This window comes from Tursiops truncatus, chromosome 21 (genome assembly GCF_011762595.2).
Source record: "Tursiops truncatus isolate mTurTru1 chromosome 21, mTurTru1.mat.Y, whole genome shotgun sequence".
NCBI lineage: Eukaryota > Metazoa > Chordata > Mammalia > Artiodactyla > Delphinidae > Tursiops > Tursiops truncatus.
Genome location: NC_047054.1, coordinates 35414182 through 35427229, shown reverse-complemented (window position 1 = coordinate 35427229; position 13048 = coordinate 35414182).

Genomic DNA, 13048 nt, shown 5'->3' with positions numbered 1-13048 from the left:
GGATACAAAAACAAGACCCGTTATATATCTGTCTACAGAGACCCACTCAACCTAGAAGACACATACATACTGAAAGTAAGGGGATGGAAAAGATAGTTCACATGCAAATGAAACCAAAAGAAAAGCTGGAGTAGCAATTCTCCTATCAGACAAAATAGACCCTTTAAAATGACTATTAAAAGCAAAGAAGGAACACTACCTAATGATCAAGTGTCGATCCAAGAAGAAGTATAACAATTGTAAATATTTATGCACCCAACAATAGGACACCTCAATACATCAGGCTAATACTAACACCATAAAGGGGAATCGACAGTAACACATTCATAGTGGGGACCTTAACACCCCCTTATTTCACCATGGACAGATATCCAAAATGAAAAGAATAGGAACACAATGCTTTAAATGAGTATTAAACAAGATCGACATTAATTGATATTTATCGGAACATTCGGATTCCTAAAACACAGAAGTACACATGTTCTCATCTCATGGAACATTTCTCCAAGATAGATCCTATCTTATGGTCACAAATCAAGCCTTGGTAAAGTTAAGAAATTGAAATTGTATCAATTCTTTTTGACCACAATGCCAGTGCAACTAGATATCAGGATTACGAAAAGATCTGCAAAAAATACAAACACATGAGCTAAACAATACACGGACTTATACTGAATGATCACTGAAAACAAAGAGGAAATCAAAAAATACCTATAAACAAATGACCAGTGGAAGACACAACGAATCCAAAACCTGTGGGGTGCAGCAAAAGCAGTTTAAGGGGAAGTTTATAGAATACAATCCTCCTTAAGAAGCAGGGAAACATCTCGAATAAACATCCTAACCTTGCACATCAAGCAATTAGAGAAGTAAGAACAAAACAAACCCCAACGCTGCAGAAGGAAAGAATCATAAAATCAGATCAGAGTAAATGAAAAGAAATGAAGGAAACAATAGCAAAGATCAATAACTAAAAGCTGGTTCTTTGAGAAATAACAAAATAGATAAACCACTAGCCAGAATCATCAAGAAAAAAAGGGAGAAGACTCAAATCAATAGAATTAGAAATGAAAAAGGAGAGGTAACAACTGACACTGCAGAAATAAAAGAGATCATGAGAGATTACTACAAGCAACTCTATGCCAATAAAAATGGACAATCTGGAAGAAATGGACAAATTCTTAGAAATATGCACAAACCTGCCAAGACTGAATCAGGAAGAAATAGAAAATATGAACAGACCAATCACAAGCACTGAAATTGAAACTGTTATTAAAAATCTTCCAACAAAGAAAAGCCCAGGACCAGATGGCTTCACAGGCGAATTCTATCAAACATTTAGAGAAGAGCTAACACCCATCCTTCTCAAACTCTGCCAAAAATATAGCAGAGGAGAACACTCCCAACTCCTTCTATGAGGCCACCATCACCTTGATACCAAAACCAGACAAGGATGTCACAAAGGAAGAAAACTAGCAGGCCAATATCACTGATGAACCTAGATGCAAAAATCCTCAACAAAATACTAGCAAACAGAATCCAACAGCACATTAAAAGGATCCTACACGATGATCAAGTGGGGTTTATTCCAGGAATGCAAGGATTCTTCAATATATGCAAATCTATCAATGTGATAAACCATATTAACAAATTGAAGGAGAAAAACCATATGGTCGTCTCAATAGATGCAGAGAAAGCTTTGAAAAAATTCAACACCCATTTATGATAAAAACCTTGCAGAAAGTAGGCATAGAGGGGAACTTCCTCACATAATAAAGACATATATAACAAGCCCACAGCAAACATCATCCTCAATGGTGAAAAAACTGAAAACATTTCCACTAAGATCAGGAACAAGACAAGGTTGCCCACTCTCACCACTCTTATTCAACATAGTTTTGAAGTTTTAGCCACAGCAATCAGAGAAGAAAAGGAAATAAAGGAATCCAAATCGAAAAGAAGAAGTAAGCTGTCACTGTTTGCAGATGACATGATCCTATACACAGAGAATCCTAAAGATGCTACCAGAAAACCACTAGAGCTAATCAATGAATTTGGCAAAGTGGCAGGATACAAAATTAATGCACAGAAATCTCTGGCATTCCTATATACTAATGATGAAAAATCTGAAACTGAAATCAAGAAAACACTCCCATTTACACTGCAACAAAAAGAATAAAATATCTAGGAATAAACCTACCTAAGGAGACAAAAGACCTGTACGCAGAAAACTATAAGACACTGATGAAAGAAATTAGGATGATACAAAGAGATGGAGAGATATACCATGTTCTTGGATTGGAAGAATCAACATTGTGAAAATGACTCTACTACCCAAAAGCAATCTATAGATTCAATGCAATCCCTATCAAACTACCACTGGCATTTTTCACAGAACTAGAACAAAAAATTTTGCAATTTGTATGGAAACACAAAAGACCCCGAATAGCCAAAACAATCTTGAGAACGAAAGAAGTAACTGGAGGAATCAGGCTCCCTGACTTCAGACTATACTACAAAGCTACATTTATCAAGACAGTATGGTACTGGCACAAAAACAGAAAGATAGATCAATGGAACAGGATAGAAAGCCCAGAGATAAACCCATGCACATATGGACACCTTATCTTTGATAAAGGTGGCAGTAATGTACAGTGGAGAAAGGACAGCCTCTTCAATAAGTGGTGCTAGGAAAACTGGACAGGTACATGTAAAAGTATGAGATTAGATCACTCCCTAACACCATACACAAAAATAAGCTCAAAATGGATTAAAAACCTAAATGTAAAGCCAGAAACTATCAAACTCTTAGAGGAAAACATAGGCAGAAAACTCTATGACATAAATCACAACAAGATCCTTTCTGACCCACCTCCTAGAGAAATGGAAATAAAAACAAAAATAAACAAATGGGACCTAATGAAACTGCAAAGCTTTTGCACAGCAAAGGAAACCATAAACAAGACCAAAAGACAACGCTCAGAATGGAAGAAAATATTTGCAAATGAAGCAACCGACAAAGGATTAATCTCCAAAATTTACAAGCAGCACATGCAGCTCAATAACAAAAAAACAAACACCCATCCAAAAATGGACAGAAGACCTAAATAGACATTTCTCCAAAGAAGATATACAGACTGCCAACAAACACATGAAAGAATGCTCAACATCATTAATCATTAGAGAAATGCAAATGAAAACTACAATGAGATATCATCTCACACCAGTCAGAATGGCCGTCATCAAAAAATCTAGAAACAATAAATGCTGGAGAGGGTGTGGAGAAAAGGGAACACTCTTGCACTGCCGTTGGGAATGTGAATTGGTTCAGCCACTATGGAGAACAGTATGGAGGTTCCTTAAAAAACTACAAATAGAACTACCATATGACCCAGCAATCCCACTACTGGGCATATACCCTGAGAAAACCAAAATTCAAAAGAGTCATGTACCAAAATGTTCATTGCAGCTCTATTTACAATAGCCCGGAGATGGAAACAACCTAAGTGCCCATCATCGGATGAATGGATAAAGAAGATATGGCACATATATACAATGGAATATTACTCAGCCATAAAAAGAAACGAAATTGAGCTATTTGTAATGAGGTGGATAGACCTAGAGTCTGTCATACAGAGTGAAGTAAGTCAGAAAGAAAAAGACAAATACCGTATGCTAACACATATATATGGAATTTAAGGGGAAAAAATGTCATGAAGAACCTAGGGGTAAGGCAGGAATAAAGACGCAGACCTCCTAGAGAACGGACTTGAGGTTATGGGGAGGGGGAAGGGTGAGCTGTGACAGGGCGAGAGAGAGTTATGGGCATATACACACTAACAAACGTAGTAAGGTAGATAGCTAGTGGGAAGCAGCCGCATGGCACAGGGATATTGGCTCGGTGCTTTGTGACAGCCTGGAGGGGTGGGATAGGGAGGGTGGGAGGGAGGGAGACGCAAGAGGGAAGACATATGGAACATATGTTTATGTATGACTGATTCACGTTGTTATAAAGCAGAAACTAACACACCATTGTAAAGCAATTATACCCCAATAAAGATGTTTAAAAAAAAAACAAACAAAAAAAAAAAAAACGAATGAGCAGGAGAACCCTGGATGCCTCCCGAATGATCTATTACCTGGAGGATTTAAAATTCTAATGAGAAAACACTCACTCTCCTCACCCTCTTGGGCATCAGCACAAGGCGGGAATCAGCTACATCCTTTATTTATCCCTCTGATTTTCCAGAACTTTTCCCTCCAGGAGAAATCTCTGGGCTCTTCGGGAGCTGTGAGTGGTGGCCGTCAGGTAAATATGAGACTGAAAAGCAAGAGGAAGAGGGACAGAAGAGGAGATGAGAATCGGTGACGGGGAGAAGCAGGGACGTCCACGTTCAATCGCAGGCTGAGAGGCTAGGTTAGTCTCCAGCGAAGCTAAGGACCACCAGTTTCTGGCCCCACTGGCCTTGTCACCTGGTGTGGGAACTGGGGATAGACAAAACACCATGGCCACTGTCAGAGAAATCAGGGAGGTGGGAGGGTACCCCTGAGAGCCAGATTGAAAATGGTCATGCTATGAAATAATAAGATGCCCTTTCAGAAAAGTGAAGACTGTCCCTTGGTTCTCAAAGACTTGCAAATACTCTGTGGCCTTCTGGAGGCATGCTGAAGCCTTCAGCCTTTGAGGGCAGTAACGGGAGTGCATCTGGGCTCAAAACCATTCAGCACTCACTCCCTGAGGTTGTGAGGATGACCCGTGTCCACCCCTCGGGTGCTGTGGGGCCTGAAATCCCCTGATCACCGAGGACGGGAGGGGCCGCACAGACACTCCCCTGGACCACCGGGGGCTTGGCTGCTGGGCTACAGTCCTTTATCAGATACATGGTTTGCAAACACCTTGGGCCATTTTGGATGGTGGATTATCTTATTCCTTGCTCCTTTTATACACAACTGTTTTTCATCTTAAGGAAGTCCAATTCATCTATTTTGTCTTTTGTTGCTTCTGCTTTGGTAGATCTAAGAAATCATGACCAAAATCCAAGGTCATGAAGATTTACTCTCATGTTTTCTTCTAGGAGTTTTATAATTTTGGTTCTTGCATCTAGGCCTTTGGTCCATTTTGCATTGATTCTTTATATGGGGTTGGGGGAGGTAAGGGTCCAATTTTACTCTTCTGCATGTGGATATCCAGTTGTTCCAGAACCTGTGCTCACTGTTCGGGAGAAAATACCTGCAAATGACGCGACCAACAATGGTTTAATTCTAAAATATATAAACACCACATACAACTCAAAAAAGAAAAAAAAAATCAAAAAATAGGCAGAAGGTCTAAATAGACATTTCTCCAAAGACATACAGATAGCCAATAGGCACCTGAAAAGACGTTCCACATCGCTAATTATTAGAGAATGCAAATCAAAACTACAGTGAGTTATCACCTTGTAGTGGTCAGAATGGCCATCATTAAAATGTCTAGAAATAAATGTGGAAGGGGTGTGGAGAAAAGGGAACCCTCCTACACTACTGGTGGGAATGTAAATTGATGCAGCCACTATGGAAAACAGTATGGAGGTTCCTCAAAACCTAAAAATAGAATTACCATATGAACCAGCAATCCCACCCCTGGGCACACATCCAGACAAAACTATAATTCGAAAAGATACATGCACCCCAGTATTCACAGCAGCACCCTTCACAATAACCAAGACATGGAAGCAGCCTGAATGTCCCTCAACAGATGAATGGATATAGAAGATGTGGTACATATATACAATGGAATATTACTCAGCCATAAAACAGAATGAAATAATGCCATCTGCAGCTACATGGATGGACCTAGAGATTACCATACAAAGTGAAGTAAGTCAGACAGAGAACAACAAATACCATATGATATCACTTATATGTGGATTATAAAATTAGACCCAAAGAACCTATCTACAGAACAAAAACACACTCACAAATATAGAAAACAGACTTGTGGTTGTCAAGGGGAAGACAGGGGAGAGGGATGGATTGGGAGTTTGGGATTAGTAGATGAAAATTATTATATAATGAATGGATAGACAAGGTCTTCCTGCACAGCACAGGGAACTGTATTCAATACCCTGTAATTAACCATAATGGAAAGGAATATGAAAAATATGTATATATGTATGTTTGTATATATGAATCACTTTGCTGTACAGTAGAAATTAACACAACATTGTAGGTCAACTATAATTTAATATCAATTAGTTTGAAGGCACTTTTATAAATTAGGTCTTATTTCTCTTGTCCTTTCATCCTGGGACAAATGTATAACAGAAACTAACCTGGATTACTCCGGGATGAACTCGTATCACACAGAACTTTAATTGTTGAACAAACCATGAATACGAGTTACACCATGGGATGTCCTGACCCAATATGAAGTTTGTAAACCTTGTATCAAGCCTGCAGAATCCACTAAATTTGGAAATTCAAAGTGAAATGAAGCCACCTATCCCATGACTTCTCCACAACTAGTTCTACAACATCAATTGGAAACCATATACAATCAAATGAATGTAGACAGACAACTATAGCCTTCCTTTTTTGCCTTTTAAATGAAGACCGTATTTAAGGTGATGCCTTGGGCCATTTCAGGGTGTTACTCAATTTCCTGGGTATCTGCCATGCACACAGGAGGTACACATGTTAGTTAACTTGTTTGTGCAACTATATGAAGGTAGTTAATACCACAAAACTGTATATGTAAAGTGAATTAAATGCTAAAGTCATGTTTTGTATTTTTAATGACAATGAAAAAAAGTGCAGCACTGATATTTGTTACAAAAATGAACATTAAAAACATTCTTAGTGAAAAAAGTCATACAGAAAAGGCCACCTAGGTCCCATACTCATCTTGTCTGCTTCAAATCCATCAAGGTTGTCCAAATGAGGGAGAAACTCAGTAATGGTTCCAGAAAAAGAAAACTGGATAAGGATGGAAAAGGACATTTGCATACAGTTGGGACAGTAGGTGAAAGTTGAAGTGGGGCTGAGTATTAAATTATAATGTGGACATCAGGATTTCTTCATTTAGGGGTTATGTGCTGGTTCCTTGGGCAAAACACACTGTGCATTTTGTGTGAAGTGGCAAACGTGAGTACTTTTTGCCATTATTGCAACTTTTCGGTACATTTTAAATTACTGGAAAGTAAATTACTTTTCTAGACAACCATGTCAGTATCATGCCAGAAAATCAGATAAGACGGACATCAAATTTTGTTATAGAGGCTAAGACTTACCCAGACCACGTTCAACCAAAGTTGTGATACTTATTTCCCTTGTCGGAGTCCGCATGGTATGAAGAAGCACCGTGGGAAGAGTATATTAGTAGCTACCATCTCTTGGGTCCTGTGGATTACCTGGGTGCAGTAGAAACTGTGAGATTTTAGTATTGCAATTTTTCACATTACTTCAAAAAATATGCTAAAAAATAAATTCAGTAAAGTTGCAAAATATGGATCAATATACACAAATCAGTTTTGTTTCTATACACTAATAATGAACCACCAGCAAGAAAAATTAAGAAAACAATCCCATTTACAATTCCATCGAAAATAATGAACTATTTAGCAATAAATTTAACCAAGGACATGAAAGACCTATACTCAGAAAACTAAAGCATTGATAAAGAAACTGAAGACACAATAGAAAACAATACTCCATGCTCATGCATCAGAAAAAATTACTGTTATTAAAATGTTTGGGATGGGGGAAGATGGTGGAAGAGTAAGACGCGGAGATCACCTTCCTCCCCACAGATACACCAGAAATACATCTACTCGTGGAACAACTACTGAATACAGAACACCTACTGAACGCTGACAGAAGACCTCAGACCTCCCAAAAGGCATGAAACTCCCCACGTACCTGGGTAAGACAAAAAAAAAAATAAATAAACAAAAGACAAAAGAATAGGGACAGGCCCTGCACCAGTGGGAGGGAGCTGTGAAGGAGGAAAGGTTTCCACACACTAGGAAGCCCCTTCGCGGGTGGAGACTGTGGGTGGTGAAGGGGGAAAGCTTCAGGGCTGCGGAGGAGAGTGCAGCCACAGGGGTGCGGAAGGCAAAGCGGAGAGATTCCCGCACAGAGGATCAGTGCCGACCAGCACTCACCAGCCCAATAGGCTTGTCTGCTCCCCGGCCTGGGCGGGCGGGGCTGGGAGCAGAGGCTCGGGCTTCGATCGAAGCACAGGGAGAGGACTGGGGTTGGCAGCATGAACACAGCCTGCAGAGGACTAGTGTACCACGGCTACTCGGGAGTCCGTGGAAAACTCTGGACCTGCCGAAGAGGCAAGAGACTTTTTCTTTGCTCTTTGTTCCCTGGTGCGCGAGGAGAGGGGATTCAGAGCGCTGCTTAAAGGAGCTCCAGAGACGGGCGCGAGCCATGGCTAAGAGCATGGACCACAGAGACGGGCCTGAGACGCTAAGGCTGCTGCTGCCACCACCAAGAAGCCTGTGTGCGAGCACAGGTCACTATCCACATGTCCCTTCCAGGGAGCCTGTGCAGCCCACCACTGCCAGGGTCCTGGGATCCAGAGACAACTCCCTCGGGAAAACACACGGCGCTCCTCAGGCTGGTGCAGTGTCATGGCGGCCTCTGCCGCCGCAGGCCCATCCCACACTCCGTGCCCCTCTCTCCCCCATGGCCTGAGTGAACCTAGCCCCCCAATCAGCGGCTCCTTTCACCCCGTCCTATCTGAGCAAAGAACAGACGCCCTCCAGTGACCTACATGCAGAGGCGGACCAAATCCAAAGCTGAGCCCCGGGAGCTGTGTGAACAAAGAAAAGAAAGGGAAATCTCTCCCAGCAGCCTCAGAAGCAGCGGATTAAAGCTCCATGATCAACTTGATGTACCCTGCATCTGTGGAATACCTGAATAGACAACGAATCATCCCAAATTGAGGAGGTGGAATTTGAGAGCAAGATTTATGATTTTTTCCCCTTTTCCTCTTTTTGTGTGTATGTGCATGCTTCTGTGTGAGATTTTGTCTGTTTAGCTTTGCTTTCACCATTTGTCCCAGGGTTCCACCTGTCCTTTTTGTTTGTTTGTTTCTTCTACTTTCTCAAAATTTTTTTCTTGATAATTATTTTTTATTTTAATAACTTTATTTTATTTTACCTTAATTTATTTTATTTTCTATTGTCCTCTTTCTTTCTTTCTTTCTTTCTTTCTTTCTTTCTTTCCACTTTTTCTCCCTTTTATTCTGAGCTGTGTGGATGAAAGGCTCTTGGTGCTGCAGCCAGGAATCAGTAATGTGCCTCAGAGGTGAGAGAGCCAACTTCAGGACACTGGTCCACAAGAGACCTCCCAGCTCCATGTAATATCAAATGGCAAAAATCTCCCAGAGATCTCCATCTCAACACCAACACCCAGCTTCACTCAACGACCAGCAATCTACAGTGCTGGACACCCTATACTAAACAATGAGCAAGACAGGAACACAACCCCACCCATTAGCAGAGAGGCTGCCTAAAATCATTATAAGTCCACAGACACTCCAAAACACACCACCAGACGTGGACCTGTCCACAGGAAAGAAAAGATCCAGCCTCATCCACCATATCACAGGCACTAGTCCCCTCCACCAGGAAGCCTACACAACCCACTGAACCAACTTTAGCCACTGGGGACAGACACCAAAAACAATTGGAACTATGAACTTGCAGGCTGCAAAATGGAGACCCCAAACCCAGTAAGATAAGCAAAATGAGAAGGCAGAAAAACACACAGAAGATGAAGGAGCAAGATAAAAACCCACCAGACCTAACAAATGAAGAGGAAATAGGCAGTCTACCTGAAAAAGAATTCAGAATAATGATAGTAAAGATGATCCAAAATCTTGGAAATAGAATAGAGAAAATGCAAGAAACATTTAACAGGGACCTAGAAGAACTAAAGAGGAAACAAGCAATGACGAACAACACAATAAATGAAATTAAAAATACTCTAGATGGGATCAATAGCAGAATAACTGAGGCAGAAGAACGGATAAGTGACCTGGAAGATAACAGAGTGGAAATAACTACTGCAGAGTAGAATAAAGAAAAAAAGAATGAAAAGAACTGAGGACAGTCTCAGAGACCTCTGGGACAACATTAAACACACCAACATTTGAATTATAGGGGTTCCAGAAGAAGAAGAGAAAAAAGAAAGGGACTGAGAAAATATTTGAAGAGATTATAGTTGAAAAACTTCCCTAATATGGGAAAGGAAATAGTTAATCAAGTCCAGGAAGCACAGAGAGTCCCATACAGGATAAATCCAAGGAGAAACACACCAAGGCACATATTAATCAAACTACCAAAAACTAAATACAAAGAAAACATATTAAAAGCAGCAAGGGAAAAACAACAAATAACACACAAGGGAATCCCCATAAGGTTAACAGGTGATCTTTCAGCAGAAACTCTGCAAGCCAGAAGGGACTGGCAGAACATATTTAAAGTGATGAAGGAGAAAAACCTACAACCAAGATTACTCTACCCAGCAAGGATCTCATTCAGATTTGATGGAGAAATTAAAACCTTTACAGACAAGCAAAGGCTGAGAGAGTTCAGCACCACCAAACCAGCTTTACAGCAAATGCTAAAGGATACTCTCTAGGCAAGAAACACAAGAGAAGGAAAAGACCTATAATAACAAACCCAAAACAATTAAGAAAACGGGAATAGGAACATACATATCGATAATTACCTTAAATGTAAACGGATTAAATGCTCCCACCAAAAGCCACAGACTGGCTGAATGGATACAAAAACAAGACCCATATATATGTTGTCTACAAGATACCCACTTCAGACCTAGAGACACATACAGACTGAAAGTAAGGGGATGGAAAAAGATAATCCATGCAAATGGAAACCAAAAGAAAGCTGGAGTAGCAATTCTCATATCAGACAAAATAGACTTTAAAATAAGGACTATTAAAAGAGACAAAGAAGGACACTACATAATGATCAAGGGGTCGATCCAAGAAGAAGATATAACAATTGTAAATATTTATGCACCCAACATAGGAGCACCTCAATACATAAGGCAAATACTAACAGCCATAAAAGGGGAAATCGACAGTAACACATTCATAGTAGGGGACTTAAACACCCCACTTTCACCCATGGACAGATCATCCAAAATGAAAATAAATAAGGAAACACAAGCTTTAAATGATACATTAAACAAGATCGACTTAATTGATATTTATAGGACATTCGATCCTAAAACAACAGAATACACATTTTTCTCAAGTGCTTATGGAACATTCTCCAGGATAGATCATATCTTGGGTCACAATTCAAACCTCTGTAAATTTAAGAAAATTAAAATTGTATCAAGTATCTTTTCTGACCACAATGCTATGAGACTAGATATCAATTACAGGAAAAGATCTGCAAAAAAATACAAACACATGGAGGCTAAACAATACACTACTTAATAACGAAGTGATCACTGAGGAAATCAAAGAGGAAATCAAAAAATACCTAGAAACAAATGACAGTGGAGACACGATGACCCAAAAATCTATGGGATGCAGCAAAAGCAGTTCTAAGAGGGAAGTTTATAGTAATACAATCCTACCTTAAGAAACAGGAAACATCTCAAATAAACAACCTAACCTTGCAACTAAAGCAATTAGAGAAAGAACAACAGCAACAACAAAAAAATACCCAAAGTTAGCAGAAGGAAAGAAATCATAAAGATCAGATCAGAAATAAATGAAAAAGAAATGAAGGAAACGATAGCAAAGATCAATAAAACTAAAAGCTGGTTCTTTGAGAAGATAAACAAAATTGATAAACCATTAGCCAGACTCATCAAGAAAATGCGGGAGAAGACTCAAATCAATAGAATTAGAAATGAAAAAGGAGAGGTAACAACTGACACTGCAGAAATACAAAAGATCATGAGAGATTACTACAAGCAACTCTATGCCAATAAAATGGACAACCTGGAAGAAATGGACAAATTCTTAGAAATGCACAACCTGCCAAGACTGAATCAGGAAGAAATAGAAAATATGAACAGACCAATCACAAGCACTGAAATTGAAACTGTGATTAAAAATCTTCTAACAAACAAAAGCCAGGGACCAGATGGCTTCACAGGCGAATTCTATCAAACATTTAGAAAAGAGCAAACACCTATCCTTCTCAAACTCTGCCAAAATATAGCAGAGGGAGGAACACTCCCAAACTCATTCTACGAGGCCACCATAACCCTGATACCAAAACCAGACAAGGATGTCACAAAGGACGAATACTACAGGCCAATATTACTGATGAACCTAGATGCAAAAATCCTCAACAAAATACTAGCAAACAGAATCCAACAGCACATTAAAAGGATCCTACACCATGATCAAGTGGGGTTTATTCCAGGAATGCAAGGATTCTTCAATATACGCAAATCTATCAATGTGATAAACCATATTAACAAATTGAAGGAGAAAAACCATATGGTCATCTCAATAGATGCAGAGAAAGCTTTTGACAAAATTCAACACCCATTTATGATTAAAACCCTGCAGAAAGTAGGCATAGAGGGAAATTTCCTCAACATAATAAAGGCCATGTATGACAAACCCACAGCCAACGTCTTCCTCAATGGTGAAAAACTGAAAGCACGTCCACTAAGATCAGGAACAAGACAAGGTTGCCCACTCTCACCACTCTTATTCAACATAGTTTTGGAAGTTTTAGCCACAGTAATCAGAGAAGAAAAAGAAATAAAAGGAATCCAAATCGGAAAAGAAGTAAAGCTGTCACTGTTTGCAAATGACATGATACTATACATAGAGAATCCTAAAGATTCTACCAGAAAACCACTAGAGCTAATCAATGAATTTGGCAAAGCAGCAGGATACAAAATTAATGCACAGAAGTCTCTGGCATTCCTACACACTAATGATGAAAACATCTGAAAGTAAAATCAAGAAAACACTCCCATTTACCATTGCAACAAAAAGAATAAAATATCTAGGAATAAACCTACCTAAGGAGACAAAAGACCTGTACGCAGA